The sequence below is a fragment of the Paralichthys olivaceus genome, chromosome 16, assembly GCF_024713975.1.
Source record: "Paralichthys olivaceus isolate ysfri-2021 chromosome 16, ASM2471397v2, whole genome shotgun sequence".
NCBI classification, from domain to species: domain Eukaryota; kingdom Metazoa; phylum Chordata; class Actinopteri; order Pleuronectiformes; family Paralichthyidae; genus Paralichthys; species Paralichthys olivaceus.
Window position 1 is genome coordinate 21264424 of NC_091108.1, and position 16042 is coordinate 21280465.

The window sequence follows — 16042 nt, forward strand, 5'->3', positions numbered from 1 at the left end:
ATAATTTAATGTAAAATAATTCTCATGATGTTTGTTTCATCTAAATTGTATGAATTGTAGTTTTCTTTACCCTAGAATGAGCCCTTTATATTTAAATATTTTATATTCACATCGAGGGGACCCTCTCTACGGAGGCCGCCATGTTTTTTACATTAGTCCAGACTGGACAAACTAAACACCTTTTGAGTTTTTATGACAACTGAAGCTACCACAGGTTCTTTCTCATGTTTGGAAGGAGAGGGTGAGGTGAGGGGTGTTCAGCTGCAACATGCAACTTCAACACTAGATTCTACACACTGTACATTTAAGTGACTCAATGCACTTTTTCCTCTACAACTCTGTTTTCACACACAGTAAAATTACAAGAGTAAAATTTACTCAAATTGAAGAAATTTTTACTCTATTTTGGATAACATTTGGTCCCTCTCTAAAAAGAGTTAAGTTAACTCTTTCGATAGAGTTGTTTAATCGGAGTAATTTCTCTTCAATTTAGAGTGAAAATTCTACTCTTTAATAGTATAATTCACTCTATATAGAGACAATTTCAATTGACTCTCACTCTATTTTTACTCCTACTAGAGGAACTACAAATTTGCTCCACAAAAATTTACTCCCTTAAAAAGAGTTAACATTCCCTAATTTTGAGTAATTGTTTCTCTGTAAGGAGTCCATTTTAGAAATTGCACAATTCAATATTAAGCTCGTACAATCGTTAAAAATGACAAAAGATCAATTATTCCACATGTCCTTTTATTTGGCACCAAATATTTGCTCTCAATCGAAAATTCTCAACCCATTTGTGCACATGCACACTGTTGACATTAGAGCTGCAACGATTAATCAACAAATCGATTATTAATCACTTATTAAAATAATCGCCAACTATTTTGATAATCGATTAATCGTTTCGAGTAATTTTTTAATAACAAATGTCCAAATTCTCTGATTTCAGCTTCTCAAATGTGAATATTTTCTGGTCTCTTTAATCCTATTATGACAGTCAACTGAAATATCTGTGTCTTTTGGACATAACAATACATTTGAGGACGTCAACATGGGCTTTGGAAAATGTATCAACATTTTCTGACATGTTACGGACCAAAACACTAATCGATTAGTAATCGATGAATCGAGAAAATAATCGACAGATTAATCGATTATCAAGATAATCGTTAGTTGCAGCCCTAGTTGACATCATTCTAAACAAAAAGCATTACATGAAAAAATAAGGGATTGTAAACAAATCTGAATCAAGACCACATGACATTAGAATATCAAAAGACTTGTGGTGCAAAAGGTCTTTAAATTCCAAAACAATGGGTGCTTCTGCGGTGTGCATAACCTTGAAAGCATGGACATGTTCCTCTAAATAAAGAGTTTTCATAGCAGTCGTTACAAAAAGAACACACTCATCTCTTACAACAATATTCTGGATTACATGAAACACAGGCATCTCATTCTCCACTCTTATGCAAACAGCCAGCCCAGGCCGATACAAATTCCCAAAACTCTTTATCCATTTTACATTGTAGATCTTTGTCCAAACGGGAACATTGAGCTTAACAGCGATCTCTGTGTAGGATTCTAGTCTATTCAAGGGGACCATTTTGCCAGGGCCTAATTTCAATTCATTTGGATTAAATGTTTGCCACAAATATGCCACATGACATTGGTGTTTTTTGGCCAATGTTTTTGTAATGTTTTTAAAACTTTTTATTTGTCTTTTGAAGTAATTGTGTTTTCCTTCGTAGCGCATGCACCGGCTATGTATCAAAGGGCCAAGTTTCTGCATCGACGTTGGGTAGTGGATTAAGAAATGATGTTTGGGCAGTAATTTCTTGTGGGGATATAAATACTTGAATAGACTGTGGTGTTCAGAAATCAGATGCTTCAAATATATAGTTATGCCACTCGATATGGCTGGAGACAAAACTATGCTGACTATTTGAAGCAGTAAAATGAATAGATACCAGTTTTGGTCACTTGAACAAACAAGATCCCCGAATATGATCGGGAGGTGGCGCAGCAAACACCAGCTTTGTGTCGCATTAAGGCTTAAGTCATTAGAACCCTCAACTAAATTAACACCTGGAGGTTTGTTGCACTGTTCCAAGCGACCATAATTGAAACTCTGAATTCGTCTGTGTATTTCTGCCGGTGTTGTGCATGTTTACTGATATGTCGAAAGCTGTTCATTATTACCTGTACCAAGGAGGTTATGTTTGTCTGTTGTTTGTCTGTTTATTTGTCAGCAGGATTTCACACAAAGCAGTAAAAAGATTTGCACAAAAGTTTGCAGGGAAGCAAGAAGAGATCCAGTTAAAAAGGGAGATCCTGGTTTTTTTCATTACTTTCTTTAACATTGTGAGCATTTTACAGCATTTTCATTGAGAAACAATGTTTGGATCCTGGTGTAAAAATTTAGTTATTTTTTGTCTTGATTATATGTCCACTGCTTGAATGTTCCAAATACCCTTGACTGCAGTGTGCAATTCGGTGTGGTGCTCAATGTGGGCGGAGTCGAACATTTGACCCTGCCCACATTGAGCATATAATCAGATGTGCGCATGACAGGACAGTTTGACACCACTCTGCTGCCTTTACAGTGTCTCCAAAAATATCTTTGTCTCTGAAGAGAAAACAAAGATTAAGAATATAGTTGTTCATTGGATGATCATGACCACACTTTAACAATAGCACTAAAACAAGAGCCCCTTTTACTTTGGGGATATCTATAACTACTCAACAAGTCATCACAACAATTATATATTACTATGCATCAAGCCTTCACCATTGCAGACATAACATTTCTACATACTGAAACATATTTTAAGTGGAGGGTTTAAAAGTATAATCTTTAGACTGGTTTCAGACTGATCGATTCATTATACAACAGCCTCTATCTGTAGTTTATTTTGCTCCCATTGCCTCTTTCTCTCTTGCGACCTCTGTTCCTCAGACCTTGGTGAGTGAATGACAAACATTACAAACATTCATTTGAAAATATACTCAGGTCAGTCTGATCACAAGATGCATCAGGTGCATCTGGCTGGACCTGTCCTCCCTGTCCGAGCCGCTCAGGAAAGAGCTCCTGGAAGCCCCCATCAGTCCTAACAGACTGTTAGGGCCCCTTCTCAAGACTGCGTTAGAGAACATGCAGAAGACAGCCGATGAAGAAGAAAAGATCCGGCTACATGGGCCAGACCCAGCGACCACATGACCATTCGAGATCGTCGAGAGCCACACCACCAGCGAGCAAGACGCCTCGCCCCACAGCAGCAACAGTGTCCCGGCCTCCAGCTCTGCCTGCTCCCCTCCCTCCTCCACCTCAGCCACTGCTTCCACCCGCATCACAGGCACAGCGATGGGGGAACAGAAACCGCCGCATGGCCTGCTCCTGGTCCAACCCTCCTGAGGAACCGCCGCAGAAGCAAGGGCGGCACAAATGACTGGTTGGTGGGGATATGTGTGATATATATGTGGAATGTTCAGAAATAAAGTTCAACAGCTTCCACAGAAGGACAAGTTATCCTCTAAAAAACAGCCTGGTCCCGAGTCTGATGACTGGCATCTGTTACACACAGATCCCCCACACTGTGTGAGCCGGCCGCCATTAACTTTTCGGTTAACAAGCAGCATGGACTCATGACACTAAGTCAGTACATCTCCTCTGTCACACAAACAGAGTGTCCCTGCATGCGGACTTCTGTCAACAAGTGTAATCATGAGCCTACAAGAGCGCCATTACGCCTCGTATGGACAGCGCACACACCTCTCTGAAAAGTGATCCTAACCCTATGCAAAATCTAATCATACCAAATTTGAAAAAATTCCCTCAGGGTGTTCTTGAGCTATCGCATTCACAAAAATGGGACATACATACAGACGGACACAACCAGAAAACATAATGCTTCCGGCCACTGGCTGCTGCCGGCTCTGAGGCTTAAAAAAGGTTCAGTTAATATGGCTATCCTGAGTTGCAATAGACTACAAACGTCCCTTTAATAATGTAACCAACAAGAACATTTCATATTCTTCAAAAATGTTTACTTTCTTTTTATTGACCTTCAGTCTGTCTCTACATAAGCAGCAATTGCAGGAACAGGTTTCACTGTGTCTTGTGTGGATTTCACTTTATGTCAAGATGTTGAATTACTTAAAGCAAATCCCTTGAAAAGGACGGCTACTTCTCTGCGTACTTCAACTGTATTGTTCTATTTAAGAAAAAAGGAAAAAAAAGATCAATTGAAACTGCCTACATGAATAAAATCTGAATTGGTGGCTAACAACAATTTGCATTTCAAAGATAAATCTGAGAAATTGTCATACCTCCCAAAGCATGTCCTTGATCTGCCTGATTCTCACTCCTGCAGCTCCTTCCTTTGATGAGGCCAAGTCAGTTTTGGGGTGCAATGGTCAAGTTTGACCATGAATCTAGATTCAAGTCTCACATGGGAATTATTCTTGAATTCTTTATTTATCTGTAAACACAAAAATAGGATAATTAAGTGTTGCCATTTTATGTACAGTTTTCATACTAGAACACATCAATTAAAGAGGAATACACTAAATATTCTATATTTGTGTGAACTTGCAGTGGTTAAAAAAAAAAAAAGAAGGCACTAAAATGAGGCACTGGTATTGTATGATATTTTAAGTTAAGTTACTCTCCAGAGAGGTTACTTGAAACCAAATACCAGTTACTAAGACAGGAAAGTAAGTAAGTCATTTTTAAACTCCTAAGACCCGAACTCTCGCATGGCATGCATTTTTAATTTCTATTTGCTATTTGGGCTGATTGGCACCTGATGCGTGTAAAAACAAAGAATTAACTTTTTACATGATGTAGTTTCTGAGAAAAATTATGTCCACAAATGAGGACTTTAGTTTTAGATTTCGATAGAACACAATGAAGTCACAATTAAGTAATGATGTGCAAAACTTTTATTTTGTGCCTGAACACAGCAGCATTTTTCCTGAGTGCAAAACAAAAGTAGAAACAATAATTGTGGCCCTTTGAGCAATATGGCTCACAAAACGAAGTAAAAAACATAAACATTTTGTATTGTTACTGTTCATTTAAATTTCTGAACATTGCATGAAGCATGAAACATTTCACTTACACTTCAAAACTGCTACTTCAAACTTTTTTTTTTTTTTTCCTGTGGGAACGTGTTTATACCTATGTGTGAAAGGCTGTGTAACAGTTGTGATCTCTCTGTAAGCAGAGGAACACCTTGTATGTAACACACTGCACTCGAGTTTTCCCTGAGCAGCCTTTTGCTCTGCAGCGCGCTGCATTCTCCATATTTACCATCTCGGGCAGATGTGCATTGGCCCTCCTGCGGAATGAGACATGGGGCACTGCCTTCACTGGACGCGGGGAGGCAGTAACTCACTTTATTATAACTGATATAAATATAATCTTCTAATATCCTTTTAGTGTTTAATCATTTTAAGTGTTTATTATTCAACTCACCTCTGCATTATTATTCTGGGTCATGCGTGATATGTAGTTTTTGTAGTTGTTGTTTGTCATACAATGTACTCTTCTGCAGCTGCACTTATTAAGATTCCTTTTTATTGTCCCACAATCTTGCACACACACTACATGGGGAAATTTGACCTCTGCATTTAACCCATCCGTGTGAGCACATGGAACACAATACACACAGTGACCACACGGAACAGTGGGCAGCCATGAAGGCGCCCGGGGAGCAATTGGGGGTTTGGTGCCTTGCTCAAAGGCACCTCGGCAGTGCCCAGGAGGTGAACTGGCACCTCTCCTACTACCAGTCCACCTTTCAAACTTAGTTCTATGCCAGCCACCCTCCAGTTCTCAAGCCCTTTATGGATAAAAGTATATTTGATTTGATTATGTAAAATCACTTAATGCAGACATTTGACTTGGAATAATTCACAATGTTAAGTTGAGGTAATTATCAACATTATTATTTCATCATAACTGTTACGGCTTGTTGTGGCTGGACCCAGTTGCAGACACAGAGAGTAAGAGTTTGTGAGATAACAGGGTTTTAATGAATAGTACGTGGCAGGCAGACAACGGGCTGAAGGCAGGCTGAGGGTGAGCAGGAGCGAGAGCAGGCAGCGTTCTGGCGATCCTGAGGCACAGGAGAAACAAAATTAATCGCACGTCAAAACAGCGAGGAGGTTCTCTTAACTATGAACACTATAAGTGGGGCTGAGTGTGTGTACCACAGGAGTGACTGTAACAATGTGCCGCTGAGTGGAGGAGACCAGGGTTCTTGTAGCGCTGGTGATGAGGATGATTGATGCCAGGTGTGGAACTCTCTTTCTCACACACACACACACACACACACACACACACACACACACACAGGAAAGAGAAACATGGAAACGGCTGGAGCCGTGACAATAACTCAACAAAATAATGTTTCCAACTGAGAAGGTTTATCTTAATCATAAATTCGATCTTGCTACCATGCATTTAACTAAATGGTGGTAACAGGTGACTTGCCTCATATCTGGGGCCATGTTTCCCCTGATGGCAGTGTAAGCAAGACAGCCCAGTCATCCTTCCACCATTCTATCTCCAGCTCTTCCTGGGGATCCTTAGAACAGAGGAGCCAGCCCAGTATCCCACACTTTTACATTTACATCTATATAAGAATACTTGTTTTTTTCACAAAATATAACTGGTCTGATGGAGCACATGTCCAGGGTGTGGAACATGTAATAAAATCCCTGTCACCTTATTATTACAATTACCATCACAACAATATTGCATCTATTATAATCTTTCAATAGTGTCTCTGACATAATCCAAGGTTTTACATTACAAAACTGTAACTGAAAATGATTCATTTTCTTGTCCCAGGCCAGATGGGATATTGTACAGTATGTTAACCCACCAGAGTGAGCCAGGCCTACATGTGTCTCCTCCCTGTTCGATCTCTCCTGGAATCAGATGCCTGACATTACTCTGTGCTTCTTCTGGATGTTGCTCAAACTGTCTCAAAGCTCAGCCCTCCTGTAAAGGAAGAGGCAACTTGCTGCTTGTAGCCACAGTCTCATTCCTTTGACTGGTCTATTGTGAGCTGCTCCTTCAGGCTCAGCTCCCTCTCTACTGACAGGCTGGGAAAGTGCACACAGTACTGTTGATGCAGCACCAGTCCACCTGTCAGTCTCATGTCCCATCTTAACCACACACATAAACAACAACTCCAAAGTTGTCAATGTCCCTTTTACAGTGTACTTATTGTGTATCAATACTTCCCTCCATTTCCAAAATCCCAGAAAAAGCAGTTGCTAACCAGAAGTGCAATTACTTAGACAGTAATAATTTGTTGGAAGACTTTCAGTCAGGATTTAGAATCTACCACAGCACAGATCAGCACAGTTAAAAGTTACTAATGACCGTTTCATATCATCAACACGAATGATGGTGGACTCAAATGCACGACTCAAATGCAGGTAGTGAATAAAATGAAGGTTTTATTTCCAGTCAAAAAAGGTGCACAAACAAAAAGCGCTCTCTTGGAGGATCAAAACACAAAAACAAAACACTTGCAAAACTGTGAGTCAAACAAAAGTTCATAAACTTGAAAAAGCACACAAACTTGGCAGCTAAACTCTCATAAACTCTCATGGACAGAACAAGATGAACTGGCACAGGACAAAGAGAGACGAGGACTATTTATACCTGAGGAAGGGGAAAACAGGTGAAACCAATCAGGGGCGGGGAAGACGATCACCAAGGCGGGAAAATCACACAAAGGGAGGAAGTCAGGGTCTGAAACGAGAGGGAAAAGGTGAGTACAAAATAAAACAGGAAGTGCACGACGAGACAAGACATAAGTGAAGTTTAACTTAACACAGAGTGCTCAAAACACACAAGACTAAACATGAACTAAACACAGGCATGACATAACTTTAAACGTGAACGTGAATAACTGAACATAATTGACGAGACAAAACAATCAGATCATGGACTTGTCTCTATAATCATCCTGATGGATCTTAGTGCCGTATTTGACACCATAGTTAAGATTCTGTTACAGATACTGGAACTACATGCAGGGATTAAAGGAACAACACTACGCAACGCTATCATTAGTAAAATCTGTACCTCTATAATTTTGATTTTTTTATTGCATTCAGTAAAACAACTCGTCTCTCAGAGCTGAAACCTGATGGTTACACAACTGTTCCTGGTCCTGCGTTTCCACCAAGTTTACTTTCTTCCCCATATTTCTCTGCCCACTCAAACCGGTCGAGGCAGATGGACGCTCACATTGAGTCTGGTGCTGCTCTTTGTGCAGACTGTTGGGTCCTCGATACATTTTTAAGATCGTGACCTTCTATGTTTGGCGCTATACAAATAAAATCGAATTGAATTGAACATATTATGGCCTGAAAGTTACCATATTTCTCATGACTGATAAACATTGCACAATAACTTACTGTTGACTGCAGTCATTTGACTGTTTTACTTAAAAGATAGTGGACTGTATTGTTACTGATTATTATGCACTGGGTAATAATTAGGTTTTGTAATTAAGTGACAGTAGATCTGATCTTTTATTTAAACTCAGATAATCCCCATTAGACTGTGTGGAAGTCCTCACTGTATAAGTTGGCCTCATTGAGTCACATACATTCAAACACTGTTATTCAGTTCACGTTTTATCATCACACTTTTTTCCAATTTTGTTTCTATCCCTTTACATTTGTTAACTGCAAACCCTGAAAGCAGGAGGCTGCTGCCAGGTGGGACATTTTGTACACAATCAGTTAAAAAGTCATTAAATCCTATCTGTGGATAACTCACCAGAAAAGACACCATGATTTTTTTTCAATTTGCAGATTTCCTCATTAGATCTATTTATATACTTTTGTTATTTAACTCTTAATTTATTTGCCAGTCAAATATTACTAATTCTAAAATGTAATTAATTCAAATATCACAAAAATGAAATTTGGGAAAAAAAAGAGAGGGAAGGCTGAAGTGCATTCCTCAGTCTGATGTAAAACCCCAGTGTAATTAAAATACAGCGAATAGAATCAACCAATACTTACATAACTAACATAAATGACATATAAATTATTGTGAGGAAACTCGGCCACCTCAGCAATATGAATTGACAAATATCAACGTTCAAAGACACACCGGTCTGACTTCAACAAGTGCAAATTACATGAATATATTAACAACATTTCATACTGAGGTCTGGATTTATCTAAAGTCTGCAAAGAAAGAGCACTCCACATCACCAGACTGACAGCACTGTACTTTGACTTTTGATAGCACTCACTCATGTGAAAATGAGTGAGTGCTCTACATATGTCATGAATATATTGTATGTAAATTATATGTGAATACAAGAATTCTCTTTTCGAGATTATGGCCTGTCTACTGAACTCTTCCATAATTGAATTCCTCCAAATCACGCCACTGCAGAGAGAATCCTCTAAAAGCTAACGTGGAGGCTGCACAAAGGTTCAGCATCATTATCAGCCATTCAGGCAAGTGAGGAGGCAGTTTACGTGCTAGAATCTCAAATCAGAAAACGCTCCAATTACAAAGGACCTTAAGGGCATGAGGGTTCCAAGTCTTGGCAGATTACACTCACAGCTGAGACAATTTGTGTCTGCAATAGGTGATGGCTATTTGCCTGATGCATGCTACTCATTTACAAAGATTGCTTCCATAAAAACTTGATAACACATATCAATGCATATCAGATTGTCTTGACACAAAACTGAAGAGGGTTTGGCCTCAACTCAAACTAAGTAACTTTCCAAGAGAGCTGGATTTCTCATAAACCAAGGTTTGGATCAATCAGCGTCCAATAGGAGAACAATTTTGGGTAGCAACAGTGACTGCATGAAGTGACTGGCCATCAACGACAATGGCATCTCCTAAAGTTAGGTTAGCAAATAATATATTCACAGCCATGCATACCAACAGTGTCAAGGTGAAGGAGTAGAGGTGTGTTTGCGCTAATAGATTTAATAGGACGAGTAAAACAGTGACGATCCATGGCAGGTTCAAGAGTGCAGATTACAAAATGTGAGGCCAAGACTGTTTTAGGTATGTTGTGCAGTTCATCCACTTATTCTGGACAAGATTGCCAACTTTTAAATGTTGTAAGTTCAGGGTTTTTGTTTTAGTGGTCCTTAATGAACACCACTTCCCATATGCCCTAAGCAGCATTCAGTGGATGACTGGTGTTACACAGTGTTCAGGCAGAGGGTTTTGTTCATTTTTATTTTCTTTGTTGGAAACTAAAATTACGTCTGATTTCTGTAGAAATCCAGAGCAGGGTCTCATCACAGAGCAGCGACGAGATGGAGAATTTGTTGTGCAAAAAGCAAAAGCAGAAAAACAGAAGGGCACATTATGCAAAATGTCTGATTAAACATGAATGCCAAAGAGAACCTATTACCATCAATTGGGCAAAGTTCAGCGTATGGTGGGCAGCCACACTCTCGATACTTAATGGGAAACACTGCATCCACCTTCAAGTGCAACACAAGAGTGAGGCTGCCCACAACAAAATTAGTTTGTTAAAGGTCAGAATTGTCATTGTTGAGATATTAAAACATTGTAAAGATGGGAAAACTGTTTTATATGCAGAAATAATGATGACAATCTGGGGATGAAATTGTTACTTGTTTGATCTTGATGGTGATATTGTGCTGATATTAAAAAAAAGCATATAATAAAAGATAATAAGAAATGTTTTGTTTCTGGGAGCACCACTATAAAATTGAAGTATCTCATCATGTTCCTCATCACAGTCAAACATCGACCTGCATTGCAATTAAAACTGCAACGCTCCATGGGAAATTATGGCAAAACTCTTGTTGCCTGAGTTACAGTGGGAGGGAGAGAAAGGAGTGGATCATATTGAGGGAGTCATTAAGAAAGAGTGTAAAGATTAATTGACCTTCGATTTTTCATGAGGCTGTTTTCACCGTGTCATCCTGAACACTTGTTAATCTGCAATAGAAACAAGTAAAATATCAAAATAAAAAGTCTGAAGTACATGTAAGTGCAGACATGTCTGTTCAACAGCCTGGTGCTGAAAGCAAAACATTTATTCAGAAGACAATCTCTGCATATTTGTGCTTTGACAGGGCACAGATGTACGTGCTGACTTATGATGTCTGTAGAGAGCAAAAGGAAGGCCTTCATTAGCTGTTAGCTTATTAATGGGATCACAGTTTAGGGTACTGGACAAGTTGACCTGGTGATGGTCCTGGATGAAAAACTGTAGAGCAACACAGTCATTGTGATGTTATTGGTAAAAATGAAGCAGGCAGGTTCAGCTTCAGATGAAAGAAGTGAGCATCTTGAGCTGCGAAAGCTCAACAGGGGCAATTAATAAACTCAAGTGTGTCCTTAAGAAAAAAGACCGTCATGATTTTGTAATTTGTTTTCCGTGTGGTGCAGCTGCACAAGCTCTGTACACAACTGTTGAGGTAGCTGGGAGAGCGCCTTCACCTGGACCAGAGGATCAATCAGCGCTGGTGAGAGACGTGAGCTGATTGATCCTCTGGTACAAAAGGGCAGCGCCTGAGCTGCCTCAAGAGAACACTCGGAGAACTTTCAGAAGAGAGATGCTTGAACACCCATGAAGGAGTGAGTGACAGACAGAGCAATAGCTGGATTCTGTAAAGGTCCAGTGTGTAAGATTTAGGTGAAAGGGATCTATTGGCAGATATTTAATGTAGAATAATCCTCATGATGTTTCACTAGTTCATTTCATCTAAATTGTATGAATTGTAGTTTTTTTTAACCCAGAAAAGACCCTTTATATTTAAATACTTTATATTTACATCGAGGGGACCCTCTCTGCGGAGGCAGCCATGTTTTTTTACATTAGTCCAGACTGGACTAACTAAACACCTTTTGAGTTTTTATGAGAACTGAAGCTACCACAGTTTCTTTTTCATGTTTGGAAGGAGAGGGTGAGGTGAGGGGTGTTCAGCTGCAACATGCAACTTCAACACTAGATATCACAAAATTCTACACACTGTACCTTTAAGTTTATATTTTGGTGAGTTTGTTTGAAGTTTAAAATAAAAGATGTTTAAACCCGAATGGTTCGTCTCTGGCTGCTGTGGTGAGAGCTCCGTGGTCAACTGCCACAACAACACTGACAATTTATGACCTAGTAAGTTGGTTACTCCTGCTCACACAGACCCTGTTCAGACCTGGTATTACCATCCATACAATATGATCTGATCACAAGTGGGAAGCAGTAAGTCTGCAATGTGACCTTAGATGGGATTACACCAACCACATTCGGTGGTGGTCTGGGACGCATGTCGTCACATTCTTCTTACCATTTGAACGCGTCCCAGCCCTCAGATAAAGAACTGCCTTCTCAGCTGACATCCTCCGATCTGCTATAGTTTCCTCATGAATCAAACAGATTATTCTACTTCTCAGTGCCCATACATTGATTTGCTGTGTGATTGATCCATTTTTCAAATGGATAAAATCTTATTCCATAAGCTGGCTCCGCACAGATCATTGATTCACTCAGCCCCTCCTGACCCCCACACACCCCTCTCTACCTCGCTCTCTCTCTCTAACTCACACGCACACACAGGCACAAACACACGCAAACACAATGACAAAGGAAGAAATGAGGTTCATGTTTATTTGCATATAGAGCGAGGAAGCAAGATCTGATCACAGGCAGTCTCAGCAGACACATTCAGGACATATTTCAATGGCCGGTGTGAAAAGCATTTTGCTCCTTTTTGGTCTCCACAACCTACTAAGCAAAATCTGGCTCTTCGGTGGCTGGTTTCTTAACTATGCTTTCACACTAATTATGTATTTTTGACTAATTGGTTTCCTGCAGCCGAGTGGAGCAGTGTTTTAAGAGAAACCTTGATAATACAACTGCATGCTGCTCAGCAACATTGATGGAAGCAGCAGCAGAGTTTTGTACCAAAAAAAGAAAAATAATTAATTGTACATAGAGACATTTTTAACCTGTTTACGTAAAGACCTGGCATTAGTATGTGTCTTGCGTGTTTGCTGCTAGTTGCCTAGCTGCTGCTACGTTCCTGGTTGCAACAGCATTACCTACATATTTATGTAGTTGTTGTATGTGGATTGAAATGACAACACGACTGTATTTACAATGTGGTCACATGCAGTGTGTGACAGCCTCAAGAGGTAATTTAGATAATCGGTTCACAATCTATCTTCAGTGCATCTTGGGTGCATTTACTCCATGTGAGCATTACTACACATGAAACAGTTTGCATTATACATAATGTAAAAGGGTACTGCACACAAAGTCAATGCAGTATCAATAGCAGCAGAATAACTGGATATAGAAAGAATATATTACATGCTGTATTCACATTACGTAATTATCAGCATGTATGTATGGTGAAAAAAACAGCACAGAGAAAAATTTTACAAAAAAATTGTCAAGGTTACATTATCGTGTACGTACATCATGTTCTCTTCACATTCATAATTCATAACCATGTGGTTTTACACCGCTCCAAAAGGACAGTGTGACTCTAATCCTGCCAGGGGGCTGAAAATTAGATTCTCACTGGAATCTCTAACACTAAAGATATAAGCTCTCATTGTGGTGAGAGGCGGTGAACATAAAAAGCTCTGCCAAATGCCATACAGAATGTGACAGTGTGCTGCAGTAAACAGAGGGGAACAACGAATGTCATGTAAAGATGAAGGTCTGAACAATGAAAAGAACACTCAAGCATAAAGGATAAATCCGACAAACATGTACATGTCTGTACATTCGCATATGAATCCTTGCGTGTGCTCTTCATGACCTGCATACATAGAACATAACATACAGTGGTGCATACTGATACATTCACCCTACACCAGGGATTACGATTATTCTTCAGCGCATCCTAGGCCGACATGTAGACCCACAAGCAAGGAGAACTTTATAAGGAACACCATACTGACACTGGGTACTTCCTCCATTTGCTCTCAAACAGCCGCATTTTGAAGTGGTGTAATGGACCATGGCTGATTCATCATCCACACAGATTGACCCCTACAGTTCAGAATGCCTGTAAACATAAACATAAACTTTACTTGCAAAGTTTACATAAAATATAGTTTTACTATCACTGACACAATGATTGTGTAGGTTTCAATGCAGACGTTGACATAAATCAAAGCCTTCACAAAGTCTTCACGTTAGTTGCTTGTTCATGTGTTCAGCAGTTGTGTGTTCGTGTAAAATGTAAACAAAGTGTAACCATACCTTAAACAAAAGCGCTGCTTTGCATTCAAGTTGCAATTCTGCAACACACTTGCTCCTGCACACTACGCACTATTTCATACATAAGACACTTAGATCGAAAATGAAATCTCAAGGTACCATTGGGAAAACACATCTATTCAAAATACAACACACATTGGTTCCTTGAAAATACTTAGACACACACCTGAAAATATTTACTTAAAAACTGAACACCAATCAGCCAGCTACAAAAAGGCCTCAGTCAAGCCATTCTGAGAACTCTGCAAGCATGGATGCAGGGAGAGCTAGAGGCAGAGGAAGACAGAGAAAGAGAGGACCATTATTTCGGACGACATAAGAGCAACTTCGGTGGACCATGTCATAAACCATGGCCTGACTATGAGGGAAGCTGGGCAGAGAGTCCACTCTAATCTAAACATTTTCACAGTTTCATCCATGATAAGGACATTCCGACTGGAAAACAGGTTTGTCTTCAACTCTCTATTCTACTCAGACTGTATCTAGAGTATTTACAGTACTGTACCATATCACATTATGGTATCACATGTACTGTATTGCAGGGTGGCTGATGCTCCTTTTCGAACAAAAGTGGTAGTTTTGTGAAACATACCTTGATAACGTGTTGAGATGTTTCAGTACTGTGGATGCTAAATACAGTAAAGTACAGTATATACAGTACTGTTAAAAAGAAGCAAACAATAACAGTTGCATTTTTCTACAGAATGGCTAAAAGACCTGCTGGGGGTGGACGCCAACGCCTGTTCACATAACAGCAGGAACTTGCCATAGTGAACCTAGTCAGAGCAAACCATGTGCTGGGATGGATTCGGCACACAAGGGGATATGTTCCCCGATGCTTAGCGAGAGAAGGCATTGCTTGTGATGTGGATGAGATCCTGTGGCCAGACCCCAACAGACGGCAGGATCCATAAGCCCACTTGCGCACTATTGTGTTTTTCTGTGTTCACAGTAGTGTATTGTTTGTTTTATTTTTGCTTTAACTGAATTTACTGTACTGTAAAATACACAAAACAGTGAAAACGAAAGACTGCAGTGTTTTATATAAAGTAGACTGGTGTGGTGCTGCTGATCTGAAAGTTTACTCATATGATGCAAGTGGGTCTCATTTTGTCATCAGTGTGACATTTGACAAAGGATTGTTAGGTTTTGATAGCAGAGTTTCAATTTGACATAGATGTGAATGGTTTATTTCCCAGTGTTTCCCTTTTGCTTGTGTGTAGAGTTTTGACACAATGAGCCAAGTTTTGCAAAACATGTTCAAGCAACGGGCAAAAACTGTAATGCTTCCTTTAAGCAGTTATTCATAGACAGTTAGATATAATAGTAGTCCCTCAAAGCAGAAACAAGAGATTACTGAACTGAAACCTCTATCTATCTATCTGTCTATCTATCTATCCATCCATCCATCCATAACTACTACAATTGAACCCAGTTTTGTTGGGCTTATTATATACAAAATAATTATGAAATGAAGCAGCAGTACCTGAAGCGCTTTATTGTCCAACTGTGGCCATTAACAGATGTAATTGTTGGAGAATCCACAGCCAACAGACATATTCTGCATAAGTCTGCCATCTTGTGGTACGAGCTGACATAGATTTTCACTGATAGTCACATGTTCTCAGGATTATGTGAAAGCCATTTTAAAGAGAAAGTAATGTTGCTATATGTTACCAACAGGGATGAAAAGAGCTGTAAGCAGTTATAAAAATAGACAGAGAACAAACACTGCAATGGTGAGTGTGAAAACAAACAAT